Here is an 18,633-nt window from a genome sequence, read left to right as displayed (position 1 = left end):
TAGGTGCATTAGCTAGGGGAAATGTAGAGTAATAGGGTAGGGGAATGGGTCTCGGTGTGTTACTCTAAGGAGGGTTGGTGTGATTAGATTAGATTACATTACAGTGTGGAAACAGGCCCTTCGGCCCAACAAGTCCACACCGACCCGCCGAAGCGCAACCCACCCATACCCCTACATTTACCCCTTACCTAACACTACGGGCAATTTAGCCTGGCCAATTCACCTGACCTGCACATCTTTGGACTGTGGGAGGAAACCGGAGCACCCGGAGGAAACCCACGCAGACACGGGGAGAACGTGCAAACTCCACACAGTCAGTCGCCTGAGGCGGGAATTGAACCCGGGTCTCCGGCGCTGTGAGGCAGCAGTGCTAACCACTGTGCCACCGTGCCGCCCGTGTGGACTTGGGCCAAATGACCTGTTTCCACACTTTAGGGATTCTAAAAAAAAATTACTTTCCCAGTCATAGAGTCATACAGATGTGTAGCATGGAAACAGACCCTACAGTCCAACCCATCCATGCCGACCTGATATCCCAACCCAATCCAGTCCCACCTGCCAGTACCCGGCCCATATCCCTCCAAAGCTTTCCTATTCATATACCCATCCAAATGCCTTTTAAATGTTGCAATTGTACTAGCCTCCACCACTTCCATTATACGCACTACCGTCTGCATGAAAAGATTGCCCCTTAGGTCTCTTTTATATCTTTACCCTCACCCCAAACCTATGCCCTCTAGTTCTGGATTCCCCCACCCCAGGGAAAATACTTTGTCCATTTATCCTATCCATGCCGCTCATGATTTTATAAATCTCTATAAGTTCGCCCCTCAGCCTCCAATGCTCCAGGGAAAGCAGCCCTAGCCTATTCAACCTCTCCCGATAGCTCAAATCCTCCAACCTTGGCAACATCCTTGTAGATCTTTTCTGAACTCTTTCAAGTTTCACAATATCTTCCCAATAGGAAGGAGATCAGAATTGCATGCAATATTCCAACAGTGGCCTAACCAATGTCCTGTACAGCCGCAATGTGACCTCCCAACTCCTGTACTCAATACTCTGACCGATAAAGGAAAGCATACCAAACGCCTTCTTCACTGTCCTATCTACCTATGACTCCACTTTCAATGAGGTATGAACCTGCACTCCAAGGTCTCTTTGTTCAGCAACACTCCCTAGGACCTTACAATTAAGTGTATAAGTCCTACTCTGATTTGCTTTCCCAAAATGCAGCACCTCACATTTATCTAAATTAAACTCCATCTGCCATTTCTCCACCCATTGGCCCATTTGGTCAAGATCCCATTGTAAACTGTGATAACATCCTTCGTTGTCCACTACACCTCCAATTTTGGTGTCATCTACCGACTTACTAACTATACCTCTCATGCTCACATCCAAATCATTGATATAATGATGAATAGTAATGGACTCAGCACTGATCCTTTTGACACTCCACTGGTCACAGGCCTCCAGACTGAAAATAACCCTCCACCACTACCCTCTGTGTTCTACCTTTGAGCCAGTTCTGTATTCAAATGGCTAGTTCTCCCTGTATTCCATGAGATCAAATCTTGCTAACCAGTCTCCCATGGGGAACCTTGTCGAAGGCCTTACTGAAGTCCATATAGATCACGTCTACCATTCTGTCCTCATCAATTCTCTTTGTTACTTCTCTATGTTTGTGAGACATGATTTCCCACGCACTAAGCCATGTTGACTATCCTTAATCAGACCTTGCCTTTCCAAGTCTGTCCCTCAGGAGTCCCTCCAACAACTTGCCCACCACTGAGGTCAGGCTCACTAATCTACAGTTTACTGGCTCGTTCTTACCACCCTTCTTAAACAATGGCACCACGTTAGCCAACCACCAGTCTTCCGGCACCTTCCCTGTGACTATCAATGAAACAAATATCTCAACAAGAGGCCCAGCAATCACTTCCCTAGCTTCCCACAGAGTTCTAGGGTACACCTGATCAGGTCCTGGGGATCTATCCATTTTTATGCATTTCAAGACATCCAGCACTTCCTCCCCTGTAATATGGACATTTTTCAAGATGTCACCATCTATTTCCCTACATTCTATATCTTCCATGTCCTTTTTCACAGTAAATACTGATGCAAAATACTCATTTAGTATCTCCCTCATCTCCTGCAGCTCCACACAAAGGCTGCCTTGCTGATCTTTGATGGGCCCTATTCTCTCCCTGGTTGCCGTTTTGTCCTTAACTTATTAGTAAAAATCCTTTGGATTCTCCTTAACTCCATTTGCCAAAGGATCTCATGTCCCCTTTTTGCCCTCCTGATTTTCCTCTTAAGTATACTCCTACTGCCTTTATACTCTTCTTAGGATTCACTCGATATATCCTGTCTTTTCTTGACATATGCTTCCTTCTTTTTCTTAACCAAACCCTCAATTTCTTTAGTCATCTAGCATTCCCTATACCTAGCAGACTTTCCTTTCACCTTAACAGGAATATACTGTCTCTGGACTCTCGTTATCTCATTTCTGAAGGCTTCCCGTTTTCCAGCCGTTCCTTTATCTGCAAACATCTGCCCCCAATCAGCTTTTGAAAGTTTTTGCCTGATACCGTCAAAATTTACCTTTCTTCAATTTAGAACTTCAACTTTTAGATCTGGTCTCTCCTTTTCCATCACTATTTTAAAACTAATAGAATTATGGTCTCTGGCTCCAAAGTGCTCCCCACTGACACCTCAGTCACCTGCCCTGCTTTATAGTCCACTCCAGTCAATTTATCCCTCATCCCTGTGCAATTACCCTTGTATAAATTTAGCATAGTTATTTTCAACTCAATTTTCTCACTCAAACTAAATTTATCACATTATGTATCACTATTTCAAAGGGCATATTTTATTGTGAGATCATTTATTAAACCTGTGCCCTTTCACATCACGCGATACAAAATAACCTGATTCTTGGCAGTAATGATTTGGAAGTGCTGGTGTCGGAGTGGGGTGTACAAAGTTAAAAATCACACAACGCCACGTTAGAGTCCAACAGGTTTATTTAGAAGCACTAGTTTCCGGAGCGCTGCTCCTTCATCAGGTGGTTGTGGCGTATAAGATCGTAAGACACAGAATTTATAGCAAAAATTTACAGTGTGATGCAACTGAAATTATATATTGAAAAACACCTGAATTGTTTAAGTCTCATCTTTTAGAATGACCATGTTGGTTTCAGTTCCTCCATATGTGTAAGTCCTAGAGCATTTTTTAAAGTTACATTCTCAAGTGAACTTTAGCAATAGGTGCCATGTAGACCCTGATAATGCATTGAAATTGTGAGGTGCCCTGTGTGAGGCTGTCTGTGCCCCAGTGTTCAGACTGATTCTATTTCTAATAAAGGGATTTACAGAATTTTACATGGATTCATGCAGTTTCTGAGCAAAATAAAATCTAATTCTGCAAGTACAAATTCACCCCACGAACTTATATGTGGGTATGTGTGTGGGGAGGTATGAGTGTCTGTGTGAGAGAGTGTGTGTGTATGTGTATGTGTGTGAGTGTAAAGGGGTATACACTAAACATTGATGTTAAGTAGTAGTTTTAAAAAATTGTGATCTGTATCTGATCTATCCTCAAAATGTTTCATTCTATCAAAGCATGGAGAACTGCATGTGAAGTATATGATAAGGTTAGATCACAAGAGGGTGCTATTGCTGCACCACTGGTAAAAAGCATTGTATAATTAGATATTATATAACACAAGTCCATTCCTGAAAGTAAAACACTTTGATCAATTATGGAAGTGCTCCAAAATTTAAGAAAATATCCAATCTAAAACCTGGAATAAACATATAACTTCCAATCCACTATCCTTTCCATTAACCGAAGGAATATAGCTTCCTCACGAGTTACATTCAAGTTCCCTCATCCTTCTCCGATACTTCTGTTGCTATTGCCCTGTTTAACCATTTCCTCTCACATTTGTTGCTGCTTTGATCCTGCTCATTGCTTTTAGCATAGCCCTCTTCTCTCTTAAGAGTAGACACTTAAGCATCTCAAGCGGACTAGCTAGCAGAGGTATCCACTGACGTCTTCATCCTCTCCATCCTACAAACCAAAGTGCCCACTTGCTTCAGGAAGACAACCATCATCCCCGAACCTATGAAAGCACATGCAACGTGCCTTAATGAGTACCACCCAGTGGCTCTGACCTCCATTGTCATGAAGTGCTTCAGTAGCTAGTCACAGCCCACATCAACTCTTGCCTCCTAGCCTGCCTTGATCTCCTGCAATTTGCTTACCAATGTAACAGTCCATAGAGGACACCATTTCCCTAGCTCTACAGTCGTCGCTGGAACATCTAAACAATAAGAATATCTGTGTCAGACTCCTACTCAGCGAATACAGCTCCACCTTCAACACCATTGTCCCCTCCAGACTGATCTCAAAACTCCGAGACTAGGTCTCTGCTCTGCCCTCTGCAACTGGATCCTCAGCTTCCTGACCCACAGACCACATTCAGTGAAGATAGACAGCTGCACCTCCTCCACGAGAACTCTGAACACTGAAGCACCCCCTCCAAGAATGCATTCCCAGCCCTCTGCTGTACTCCCTGTATATTCACGACTTTGCAGTCAAATTTCAAAAGAATACCATCTACAATTTTGTTGACGACACCCTTGTGGTAGGATGGATGTCAACAAATGATGAGTCAGAGTGCAAAAAAGAGATAGAGATCTTGGTGTCATGGTGCAATGATAACAATCTCTCAATGTCAGCAAAACAAAAGAACTGATCGTTGACCAGAAAGAAAGGAGAAGAACACACCCCCATCTACATCAATGGAGCAGAGGTTGAGAGGGTGGTCAGCGTCAAGTTCCTAGGAGAGACGATAACCAACAGCCTGTCCTGGACTTGCCACATAAATGCAATGGTCAAGAAGGTACAACAATGCCTCTTGTTCCTCAGACGGCTTAGGAAATTCAACATGTCCATAAGGGTCCTCACTAACTTCTACAGATGTCCATAGAAAATATTCTATCTGGATGCATAATGGCCTGGTACGGCAACTGCTTTCCCAGGACTGTATGTTATGGACCAGGCCAGACATTTCAAGAAGGTGGTCCAGACCCTAACGTTTTTAGTTGTTTTAAGCAGGTGTAAATGAGTGATGCAGCTAGTCCAACCACTCAGTTTTAAACAAAACAATTTATTTACAGTCAAAAAGTGCAGTAGTGGAGCAGGAGAATCGACGTTTGGAGCATGAGCTGTTCATCAACATTTCTGATGAAGAGCTTACGCTCGTAATATTTACTCTCCTGCTCATCGAATACCGCCTGACCAGCTGTGCTTTTCCAACACCACACGTTTTGACTCCTATCTCCAGCATCTGCAGTACTCACTTTCTTCTAGAATTTATTTACAGACTACTGAGTGAAATACGAACAAAAGAGAACCAAATTTAGAATAACCTAACCTCTCTGAAAACCTATTTGATTCTATTGCAACTTACTTGTGGTGTTCCAAATACCTGCAACATTCCTATAAACACTCACTAGGCAAAAAAAAAGGAAAAATAAAACATGGGTTCTTACAGGAGAGATGTCAGAGAGCGAGAGAGGATTAGCGTGGAACTGCTTCTTTGGGTCCCTAGCAGCTTCATTGGGTCCCCAGGTAAAACTTGACCAGCAGCTGCAAACAAAACAGCTTGCTAAAACCAAACCAAACCCAAACTGTGAACTGGGAGAACTGTCTACTCCCCTTTCATTGAACAAGTGTTTAAAAAAAACACTTAAAAGCTTTTTCAATTTATTGGTCAAAGTATTGAGTAAAGGAGTTGAAAGGTCATGTTGTGGCTGTACAGGACATTGGTTCGGCCATTGCTGGTATACTGCGTGTAATTTTGGTCTCCTTCCTATCGGAAAGATGTTGTGAAACTTGAAAAGGTTCAGAAAAGATATACAAGGATGTTGCCAGGGTTGGAGGATTTGAGCTGCCAGGAGAGGTTGAATAGGCTAGGGCTGCTTTCCCTGGAGCGTCGGAGGCTGAGGGGTTAACTTATAGAGGTTTATAAAATCATGAGGAACGTGGATAGGATAAATAGGCAAAGTCTTTTCCCTGGGGTGGGGGAATCTAGAACTAGAGGGCATAGGTTTAGGGTGAGATGGGAAAGATATAAAAGAGATCTAAGGGGCAACCTTTTCACGCAGATGGTAGTACATGTATGGAATGAGTTGCCAATGGAAGTGGTGGAGGCTAGTACAATTGCAACATTTAAAAGGCATCTGGGTGGGTATATGAATATGAAGGCTTTGGAGGGAATTGGGCCAGGTATTAGCAGGTGGGACTAGATTGGGTTGGGATATCTGGTTGGCATGGATGAGTTGGACTGAAGGGTCTGTTTCTGTGCTGTACATCTCTATGACTATGACTCTAAGTAGATATTTCCAGACATATTGAAACCTTTGCCTTTATGACCCCTCTGAAAAAAAACAAGGACAGCATAACGTGTTAAAGGAGCAGCATTGTCACACCTAAGAAACTACAGAAGGTTGTGTGCACAGTCCAGACCTTATGGAAGTAAACCGTCCATCCACTGATTCCAGTTACACTTCTTGTTGCTGTGGAAAGACTGCCAGCATCATTAAAGACCCCTCCCACACTGGTAATGCTCTCCTACAACCTCTTCCATCAGGCAGAAGATAAAGAAACTTGAACACATGCACCAACAGGTTCAAGAACTGTTTCTTCCCCGTCGTTATGAGACTGATGAATAGACCTCTAACTTCAAATAATGTTGAACTTGTTAATGTTGATCTTGCTTCACCCACCTCCTGTGCAGTGTAACCTATGTCTAAGCACTCTATAATCTGTATATCCTTGCTTGCAATGATCTACCCGTACCGCTCACAAACAAAGCTTTTCACCCTACTTAGGTACACATGACTACAATGCGTCAAATCATGTCAAATAAAATCTCCGATACAAGATAATCTAACTATTGCTACTTGACATTCAATGGCTTCACCATCATTGAATCACCCACAGACTTTCATTGATCAGAAACTGAAATGAACTAGTGAATATAAATACAGTGACTACAAGAGCAGGTCGGAGTCTAGGAAGCCTTCTCCACCATCTACAAAATACAAGTCAGAAGTGTGAAGGAATACATCCCCCTTGCCTGACTGAGTGCAGTTTCAACAATATTCAAGAAACTCAACCATCCAGGACAAAGTAGCCTACTGAACTGGCACCATGTCCACAAATATCCAAACCCTTCCCTATTAATGATTAATAGCAGCAAGAGTGTACCATCTACAAGATACACTGCAGAATCTCACCAAACGTCCTTAGACTGCACTTTCCAAACCCACAACCAGTTCCACCTAGAAGGACAAGGGCAGCAGATGATTGGAAAACCACCATTTTCAGATTCCCCTCTAAGTCACTTACCATCCTGACTTGGAAATATACCACCGTTCCTTCAGTATTTCTGAGTTAAAATCCTGGGAGAGTTCCCTCTCTAAGGGCATTGTGGGTCAACCTACAGCATGTAGACTGCAATGGTTCAAGAAGACAGCTCACCACCACCTTTTCAACAGTAACTGGGGATGGACAATGAATCCATGTCCAGCCAGTGACACCCAAATGCCATGAATTTAGAAAATGGTGCACAACCAGTCTAGCTGTTAATCATTAGGTCAAATGTGAGATAGAAAATGATCATATCCATTATTCCAGGATTTTCTTGCAAGGAAGGGACAACAGCAAGCTCCTGTTTAATATAATCAATCATCCCCTCGAGCTTCATTTTTAATGTCAAATATCAGGTTATGTATTTCTTCATTACAAAAATTGAGCTCATCTTGGAAGCTGTCAATCTTTTTAAATCTCAGTCTAACTGCTTCCTAGTTACCCCCCCCCCCCCCCCCCCCCCCCCCCCAACTCTGTGCTAGGACATCATACTTTTGAGCTACCTCTCCACTTCAAAACTTATTCATCCATAAAACCCACCTTATGCTTCCTCATCACTAACTTCTCACATGCACCAACCCTACGTGGTCCTCTTGCTTTTTGTAATTGTTATTAGCCCTTACACAGAACATAATTTCTCCTCATTAAAATTTTTATCATCACTCTCTTTTCATTTGACTTCTGCAACTACGACCTTATGTTCAACCTCCTTTTTCTCTTTAATGAGTTATGACCTTTCATCTCTGTTCCCTGTCCAAATTATGATGTTCTGCCTCTCCTTGTCATCCCGCACTGTGAAGCTATCTTTACATAATTTCAGGCCCACTGAGCTGAATATCAGCCATGCATATCTGACAATGGCTTCTCTTCATATAGTGTGCAATGCTACCTTTAGCCTCATGCACTCAATATGCTACTAAAGCATAATATGCTATTAAATTATGCTACTAGAATTTTTTTAGAATGGTCTTTTAGATTTTTAGCATTTTTTAAGAATTATTTCCCACAATGTTGCTTTCTGTAACTCTATCCCTGTGTATTGCTACTTTCTAAATCTTGCCTTTGTATTTCTGTTTAGCCCCCAACACTAATTGTGACTAAATGCAATTTGTAGTTGTACCCACTCTATTGTTTAAAAATCCAAATAACAAAATTTGTACCAACACAATTTGGGACTGAACTCAAAAGACATTCAACATTTATTTTTCAAAAGGTAATCAGAGCCATCAGAATAGCTGGCATTTTGCTAGTTCTGCTATTTCATCAGTCAGAGATAGGAGCTGCATTTACTTTCCTTTTGTATTTTAAAATGGATCCTTTCTTGTGAAAAAAACATGCTTGAACAAATATATTGCATACTTTAAAACCCACAGTGGGCGGCATGGTGGTTCAGTGGTTAGCACCGCAGCCTCACAGTGCCATGGACCTGGTTTCAATTCCCGCCTCAGGCAACTGTCTGTGTGGAGTTTGCACATTCTCCCCGTGTCTGCGTGGGTTTCCTCTGGGTGCTCTGGTTTCCTCCCACAATCCAAAGATGTGCATGTTAGGTGAATTGGCCATGCTAAATTGCCCATTGTGTTAGGTGCATTAGTCAGGGGTAAATGTAGGGAATGGGTCTGGGTGGGTTGCTCTTTGGAGGGTCGGTGTGGACTTGTTGGGCTGAAGGGCCTGTTTCCACACTGTAGGGAATCTAATCAAAATTATAGTTGAGGAGGGCTCTCCTTTGTCTAAAGACTTAATTAGTATATTTACTGTGCAAAATTGAGTAACTACAGTATCAGGCTTTATCTTAATTTAATCTCAGTTTCCCCTTTAGAAAGTACTCATTCTTTCTGGGATACAGTTCTTCCTGGTTTATGTGGTAGGGGATCTCCACTAGTTCATTCAAGTTGTCTTTCTTCAAGTGTCAGTGAGCCACTAAATTTGAGCATATTATTTAAATATGGTGAAAGTGGGGATGGAGAGGAAGAGAGACATGCACATGACATCTGAGCATAATCATTACTTGATGTTCTTGCATGTATCTAATAGTAAGTAAGTCCCTGGTGTACAGGTCAGACATAGAGCATTTACTTGTCATTTAGGACATCCCTTGTTCAAAGTCAGCTGTCCTCTTATAAGGGCTCTTATGCTAAAGTGCCTCTGTGCCTGAGTACAAATACTCCCCTTCCCTGAATGTGTTTTATAACAAGTTAATTAAACTTTTTTTTTACAACAAGCATTATTGCATGATGATTCTTTTTTGTCCCCCCACCTAGTCTGGGACATCAAGACCAATTTTAGTAGCTACTACCTCAGCAGACACCAGCTGATTCAGCACAAAGCAGGGATCAAATCTGGAATTCCTCATTTGTCTGGCTTGCTGCCACACCAGAGATAAATTTACGGACTGAGACATCTGGGAAGATTTTTAATGTCCATTAAGATGTCAGTTATGGTTTTTGATAGTGTATCAAAAATCTGAATTTTATCTAATGATTGTTTCAAAAGTTCTCAGAAATTTTAGTATTAAAATATACAGTAAATATTTTTATGAGCTTGTTTGAGTCCTTATCATTTCAGAGGTGCACTCACTTGTTATACTTGGAATTATAACAGGCTAACTGCTGCTTATTTTAAAGTGTGTCTTAATTGCTTCAGGCATGTTGGCAGCAAAATGTCTTGGAGGGCTATCTTTAACCTGCTAGTGATTCCTTTGCTCTATGACTTTTTGCACTGTAACTGTAACCCAGTGGAGTAAATGTCAGCTAACACATAACCCTTACAGAGATTCACTTTTAGTTTGAGTCTAAACATAGAAATGTCCTAAATTTTTATGTAGTAGGTAGTTCCAAAGTTTCTGCTATACCATATTACAGCTTGGGACTGAAGTTCCAATTTCAGTGAGGGTGTAAAATGGGCAATATTGGATCTACATCTGTTATATGCACCACCTAATTTTAAGCAAGATGTATAATGGGCAGTTGTTCCATATCCCACTAAAGGTGAAGGTTTCAGTTTTATCTTCCACTAAAAAAAAACTTTTCAGAATTCTTTGACTCACAACTCTCCTATTATCTCCCTTTATAAGCCTTTATGAGATCTATCCCTAATACTTATTCTTCAGTCAGTTGAATCTGCGACCTGCAAGCGTTTCTCTCAATGCGATATAGTAGTTTTTTTCACTCTTCACCCAAAATTCACCTCATTAATTATCTACCCATCCCTAAGGCGGCAGTCTTGCAAGATGTTATCTTGTTTCTATCCCTGAAAATATACTGCTGGGATATCCCAAAATGGACCAGCATTCCTGACACAGTTATCATCACTAAAAGGCCACTGTGTACTCGGGCTGTCAGTCCAGAGCTACCTGCGCAGTTCATGACATCCCGTGCGTCAACGCAGATAATGGGAAATTGACATTTCACTTTGTGGACAATTTCATACGGGTCCTGGTGGATGATACGAGGCTTGCACCTACATTAATGTGGTCTTAGACATCTGGAGGAATTCCCAGTACTCCGCCGGGGTAAGTGCCATCATATTGTCTCTGTCAGCCCACAATTACTCTATCTCTGCTACTGCACCTACCGTCCACCAAGGCTCATGCTCTACCACTCTCACAATTTATTGAATGCACTCAGGACAACTGCCTCCTTTAACCCCACCTGTACCAGCACTGATAGCTGTGTTAGCCACTTCTATCTCTTTTAATACCTTACTTTCTCTCACACAGCCCACATTAGGGCAAAAGGACATAGAACATAGAACATAGAAAAATACAGCGCAGTACAGGCCCTTTGGCCCTTGATGTTGCGCCGATCCAAGCCCATCTAACCTACACTAGCCCACTATCCTCCATATGCCTATCCAATGCCCGTTTAAATGCCCATAAAGAGGGAGAGTCCACCACTGTTACTGGCAGGGCATTCCATGAACTCATGACTCGCTGAGTAAAGAATCTAAGGAGTCAAGACAGATGATGCATTGCCTAACATTCAGCTTCTTGCATCTTATAAAGTGAGGATCCTAACACTGACCAATCCAAGTGGCTGACTGGCCATATCCAAGCTCCAGAATTGGTTTCAGAGGTGCTCTTGCTTACAGTGCTGGGACCTCCAACTGAGGGCTGTTTCCCTTGCCTAAGGACAGCTGACAATTATGACTAGCTTCCTGACTTTGTGGCAGCGTTCAACGGAAAGTTAAGACAGCAGTACTGTGAGTTTGGTACCTCTGGCTGAGTGAGCTTTGCACAAAAAGGCAAGCCAGGGAAATTGTCAACATCCAGGTAGACCCAAACTGAGTGATTGCTGAGAGAGCAAGTGAACAGCCCTGACAGACAGCCAAATCTAATCCGTGAGCTGGGTGCTCTGACTTCCTTATAAAGTAATCTTGGCATTGAATTTCCTTGCAGTGGCTGATAGGATAGGAAGATTCATAATAATGAGGAAAGACATGCAGTTAATGAGGCAATAATACCACTTAATACGCATCTCACTACTGTCTGGCAAGAAGCTCGTCTCAATGTTTGGAGCTTAACTGAAAAATGCACAAGTTGCTCCTGACATCAAGAAATGCCTCACAGGAGTCATTTCTCACTTCGTATTATGGCCCATGTCATTCAGGACCCTGTCAGGTTCTGCATAGTTGATTTCCTTCCTTGGATCTTTGAGTTTCCCTTGCTTTTCATTGTACCTCTAAACTTGATCTTAGCTATACCACCAAACCAGGTACTGAAAGAAGACAATTGATTCAATTCAGATGCAAATCATGATATTGAGACTTATTTAGAAAGATTAAGTATGTGGGCAAAAGAATGTCAGATGGAGTATAATGTGGGAAAATGCGAATTTGTCCACTTTGGCTGAAAAAAAAGTGGACCTTTCAAATGGAGGGATATTGCAGAACCCAATGGTGCTCTTTGTTCCTTTATCACTTGTAACTTAGAGAATGGGTGATGGACCTTCATTTTGAGTTGTTACTTTCTTTGTGATTATGATAGTAAATTGAAAATTACAGGGTTATAGTCCATCATTGGTGAAGACTAACTTATATGTACAAATCAGGATGAAATAATGAATTGGAAGTAAACATTTGCACAGCTCTAGACCTTCTTGATGTTAGAATTATTAGAATTTACTGTGGTATTTTTATTTGTCTTAAAGATAATTTCAGTTATTGAATTTGTCCTCACCTGGCTTCCAGTTCATTATTTTTATTAACAAGTCAGGCTTCCCTCTAAATTTAGACTCTGCTCAGATTTTTGTACACTTTGGTCATATCTTTGGTTGTTTTAATTGAATCCTCTTTTGAGGTCAGGCCCCAATTTCAGTCTCAGACAAGATGGAGAGGTGAATTGAATTATTTTTACTGTCCTCCTCTCCTGTCTGCAACAGAAGTTCATTTTTAATATTCTTTCTTTTCTTTTGAAAAAAAGATGGTGATGCATTTCCACAAGCCCATTGCAAAATCCAATTTACAATGGCCCACAGCAAAGTATTTAGGTTCAAACAAAGAAGGATTTATTACTGTACTCAAAATCACAGCAGGATGGTTTGCAACACACATTCCCACACACACATGCAAGAAAGAAAATAAAAAGGAGTGAAGTTACAAATTACTTAAGGTAAAAGATGTCAGAATTAGGATATGTGAATTAGAAAATTCAGGAAGTTAATATCCTGTGAGGAAGTTAATTCCTTCATTGGCTGTTCACAGAAGTTGCTTTCACAGCAGCTCAGATGATGTCAAATTGCTGGTAAAGTTATAGTCATTGTAAACTGGAAGTGGGTCACTTTGCAGATGAAATACAGGTTTCTTCCCAGGCTAATGGAACTGGTTTCGTTTGGAAAACTTGGTTGCCATGGATGAGTATGACTCTATGACTGTATGACTCTAAGTCAAACTTTTGAGATATACTGAGATCAGAGGTAGCTTTAGCTAAGCCTAGAGCTGGTTATTCTTCTAGTGTTACAAGTTACAAAATAACTCAAAGAACTGTATAAAGGTAACGGCATCATAGGGCTGCAATCTCATGAGAGACAGATGACTCATGGTATTTTTAACCTCAGGGTCACCACCCCGAGGGGAGTGGAGAGATTGAGAAGGAGAATCCTTCATGGTTATCTCAGCCAGTGTAGACATTGAACCCATACTGTTGAAAACTTTCTGCATTGTGATACAGCTGTCCAGCCAACTGAGCTGAGATGATTAGCAAATGAAGGTTGACACAGATAAACATCTGTTAGGAAGAATAGTTAGTTACTTGTTATTTGGAATTTGTGAGTCCAAGTTATGAAAAAAGAGATCTCAGAGTATAAATACAACAATCACCAAAAGCTGCATTCAGGTTAACAAGGTTATTTTTTAAAAAAAGGACTGAAAAGCAGAGAAGATAAATTAAATCTGTATTAAATGTTGGCCAGACCACAATCTGAGTACTGTGTGCAATTTGCCATATTATGTAAAGAATTGAGGGGCACAAGAGAGAAAGTAGAGAAAAGTTTCAAAGTTTGTATCAGAAATTTGTAAGTCTGCATATCTGGAAATAATAAACAATTTGAGTTCATTTCTGTTGACTAAAAAAGGCTGATTGTTAAACTAATAGAGATATTCAAAATTATGAAAGGATTGTTAGAGAATGCTTCCATTTGTGGAGAACAGCATAACTAAAGGCCGAGTCTGGGACAGGAAGGGATGTCAATGACCAATAACTGAGGCAGGGGACTCAAAGGGGCACGCTGTGTTTAGTTTACAGGTGGGGCCACTGTCCTTGGCCTGTGGCAGGAGGTGGACCCTGGGCCAGGAGCACCACCCAGGGCCTGTACTTTTTGTCCCTGCCTCTGAATAGATTTCACCAACGTGAATAGTAGTGATACAGTTAAAGGGAAGTTAGACAAGCACATGAGGGAAGAGGGAATGAAGAATTTTGGAAAAGATTTAGACAAGAAAAATTGGATTGAAAACAGCATAAATGCAAGAAGGATGAGTTGGTCTGAAAGCCTAATAAACCAGTCTCAAAAGGTAAACACGATTGAGGGTAGCTAAGAGAGGTCAAGTGAAAAAGAGGGACAGGAGGCTTGCCCTGTTGAATCACCAGATACCAGGAGAACTTCTGCCTATTGACTTGACTGAAGACTGGTATGTATGATGCTCAGACCACTAGAGGGGGCTGAGATGGATCATCCATAATGAACTTCCGGCTGAAGATGTTACAAGTACTTCAGCTTTGTCTTTTAGACTGATGTGCTGAGATCCTCAATCAATAACAGTGAGAATATTAGTGGAGTCGCCTCCTCCAGTGAGTTGTTTAATTGTCCACCTCCATTCACAATTGACTTTGACAGGACTGCAGAGCTTAGATTTGATCCATTGATTGTGGAGTCACTTAGCTCTGTCTATGACTTGCTGCTCATGCTATTTGACACACAAGTAGTCCTGTTGTGTAGCTTCACTGGGTTGACACCTCACTTTTAGGTATGCCTGGTACAGCTCCCTGCATGACCTTTGCACTCTTCAATGAATTCCAAAGCAAGTTCTCCTGGGTTTTAAAATGCTGCCAATCACGAGTGTGTGGTTTGATAAGCAGTAATTTCCCATTTCCATGTATTTAGGAGTCACTCTTTCCAATAGGAAGGGCAAGTCCTTCCTAAACACCATGAGACATTTAGGATTTTCTAGTCCCCATCATGGTGTGATGAAAGGTGAACTGGACTGGCTCAGAATCGAAAGAGCAGAAATGAAGTTCTGCCCCTTCACATGCTGGGCGGGTATATCACCAGCAGATTACAATCTGCCCTCTGCCAGATACCTATCTGCAACTCATTAATTCATCAACCCATTGGGATTAACTTTGCCTTCTCAATTAATTTTTACCAAATGGAAAAACTCGACATCCTGAAAACCTGACAGCAAAATGCAGGTGAGTCCGTGGTGAGCTGTATTCAGGGTAATTACTTCCTGCTTCATTCTTACAGCAATACAGCTTTAGTGACGTTTATAGTCACTCACATTGTCACATTTCCAAGTACAGTCGACATGTTCACATTTACCATAGCACGCTGTCTCTCTGGGCCCCCTCCAATCTCAAATAGCACATGACAAACAGAGGACAGTTAATGACTGAACGGTAGGTCTAGATGTTGCCCAAACTAGGCTAACTGATGTCTGTGACTCAAGGGTAACTAGGGAGAGAATAGGGCTCCTCAAAGATCAGCAAGGCGGCCTTTGTGTGGAGCCATAGAAAATGGGAGAGATACTAAAAGAATGCATCAGTATTTACTGTAGAAAAGGACATGGAAGATAACGAATGCAGGGAATTAGATGGCGACATCTTGAAAAATATCCATATTATAGAGGAGGAAGTGCTGAATGTCTTGAAATGCATAAAGGTGGATAAATTCCCAGGACCTAATCAGGTGTACCCTAGAGCTCTTTGGGAAGCTAGGGAAGTGATTGCTGAGCCTCTTGCTGAGATATTTGTATCATTGATAGTCTCAGGTGAGGTGCCTGAAGACTGGTGGTTGGCTAATGTGGTGCCACTGTTCAAGAAGGGTGGTAAGGACAAGCCAGGGAACTATAGACCAGTGAGCCTGACCTCAGTGATGGGCAAATTGTTGGAAGCTTATTCCATACACGTACCACCCTCTGCATGAAAGAGTTGCCCCTTAGGTCTTTTTATATCTTTCCCCTCTCACCCTAAACCTATGCCCTCTAGTTCTGGACTCCCTGACCCCAAGGAAAAGACTTTGTCTATTTATCCTATCCATGCTCCTCATAATTTTGTAAACCTCTATATGGTCACCCCTCAGCCTCCGACACTCCAGGGAAAACAGCCCCAGCCTGTTCAGCCTCTCCCTGTAGCTCAAATCCTCCAACCCTGGCAACATCCTTGTAAATCTTTTCTGAACCCTTTCAAGTTTCACAACATCTTTCCGATAGGAAGGAGACCAGAATTGCACACAATATTCCAACAGTGGTCTAACCAATGTCCTGTACAGCTGCAACATGACCTCCCAACTCCTGTACTCAATCATCTGACCAATAAAGGAAAGCATACCAAACACCTGCTTTACTATCCTATCTACCTGTGACTCCACTTTCAAGGAGCTATGAACCTGCAATCCAAGGTCTCTTTGTTCAGCAACACTCCCTAGGACCTTACCATTAAGTGTATAAGTCCTGCTAAGATTTGCTTTCCCAAAATGCATTTATCTGAATTAAACTCCATCTGCCACTTCTCAGCCCATTGGCCCATCTGGTCCAGATCCTGTTGTAATCTGAGGTAACCCTCTTCACTGTCCACTACACCTCCAGTTTTAGTGTCATCTGCAAACTTACTAACTGTACCTCTTATGCTCACATCCAAATCACTTATGTAAATGACAAAGAGTACCCACGACTGATCTTTGCGGCACTCCACTGGTCACAGGCCTCCAGTCTGAAAAACAACCCTCCACCACCCTCTGTCTTCTATCTTTGAGCCAGTTCTGTATCCAAATGGCCAGTTCTCCCTGTATTCCATGAGATCTAACCTTGCTAACCAGTCTCCCATGGGGAACCTTGTCGAACGCCTTACTGAAGTTCATATAGATTACATCTACTACTCTGCCCTCATCAATCCTCTTTGTTACTTCCTCAAAAAACTCAATCAAGTTTGTGAGACATGATTTCCCACGCACAAAACCATGTTGACTATCCCGAATCAGTCCTTGCCTTTCCAAATACATGTACATCCTGTCCCTCAGGTATCAGATTTTTTTTAGCCTTCTTCTCTCCAAGAACACAAGCCTCAACTCGTCAATTTATCCTCATAACTGAAATTTCTCGTCACTAGAAACATTTTTGTAAAACTCTTCTGCAATGCATTTACATCGTCCTTATTGTGTGATGCCCAGAACAGTTGTGTACAGTTTGGGGACGTGGTTACTTGCTGCACCATTATGCCAAGGCAACTTAGATCAGTTCTGCTTCACCCTGTCAGAAGAGAAGCTGACTTTTGTGTATGGAAGGTGCACTGCTATGTTAGCATTACCCCAGACAATGCGTGCTGTCATTAGACACATGTCATGTTATTCGCAAAGACCTGCTCTTTGAAGCTGCTCAGGATACAGCTTCCCATGGAATATGTGGATGGTAGGGGAGGAACTGAGCTGGGAAACATTGTGAGGTGATGGACTCTCCTGGGCAGGATAAGGCAGGTTGGCAGCACTAATGTTTATGAGAAACATGACTATCATGAGGACATTACTAGATTTTTGAAGAATGAGAAGTGATCTCATTAAAACCTAGGAATAGATGGAGTAGATACAGGAAAGATTCTTCCTCTGGGTGGGGAGATGAGAACTAAGGGAAACAATTTAACACAAAGGTAAGGAGAAACATTTTTTACTCAGAAGGTTGTGAATCTTTGGAATTCTCTACTGCACAGGACTGTGGAAGCTCAGTCTTTCATTATGTTTAAGGTAGAGATTAATAGATTTCTGATGTCCAGTGACATAAAGGATTATTGGGATAGTGTGACTAAAAGGTACTGAAATGTTTGATCATCCATGATTATATTAGATAGCAGAGCAGGCTCTACAATCTGAACATCCCACTTCTGTTCCTATGTCCCGATGTTACCATAGATCACCTGAAAGGAACATCAAGATGGGTCAGATAAACCCTACCATTCTTCTGACCTCTTTCAGAACAAATTACAGTTATTAACTGTTCCAAGGCAACACTAATAGCAGGAGCAGCAGCAGCAGGAGCTGACAACAACTGCAGACTAGCTGCAGTGGCACAGCAGCCTTTACTAAGGGGCCTGCAGAGAAGACATGTATTGACCTAAAACCAAGTCCACAGCATTCAACACAGGTATATCCATAGGACAGATGTTAATGTTGATGCCATCTCATGGTGTTCCAGGGAGTTGTCTCCTGTACAAGCCCCTCTATCCTTAAGTAGGAGTCAATGGTGAAAGCAATAGAATTCAGGTCTGAGAGAATATTTGCAAACTGCTGAATGTTCTGATGGACTTGGGTCTCCAGAGTGGTCACTGTCTTTCCGAGGAGACCACCAAGTACTCGCATGTTGGAGCCACCACAATAAACAGAAGATGGACAGACTCCTGCATCTTTTACTCCAACCTAGTGAGCATGTCCACCATTCTGCTTAGCAATGCATTCACCTGTTTCTGCAGTTTGACCTTGTCAGTTATGTCCAAGT

The sequence above is a fragment of the Chiloscyllium plagiosum genome, unplaced genomic scaffold (genome assembly GCF_037043375.1).
Source record: "Chiloscyllium plagiosum isolate Xiang-an unplaced genomic scaffold, Cpla_swu_hap1 HiC_scaffold_9, whole genome shotgun sequence".
NCBI lineage: Eukaryota > Metazoa > Chordata > Chondrichthyes > Orectolobiformes > Hemiscylliidae > Chiloscyllium > Chiloscyllium plagiosum.
This window is presented reverse-complemented; position numbering follows the sequence as displayed.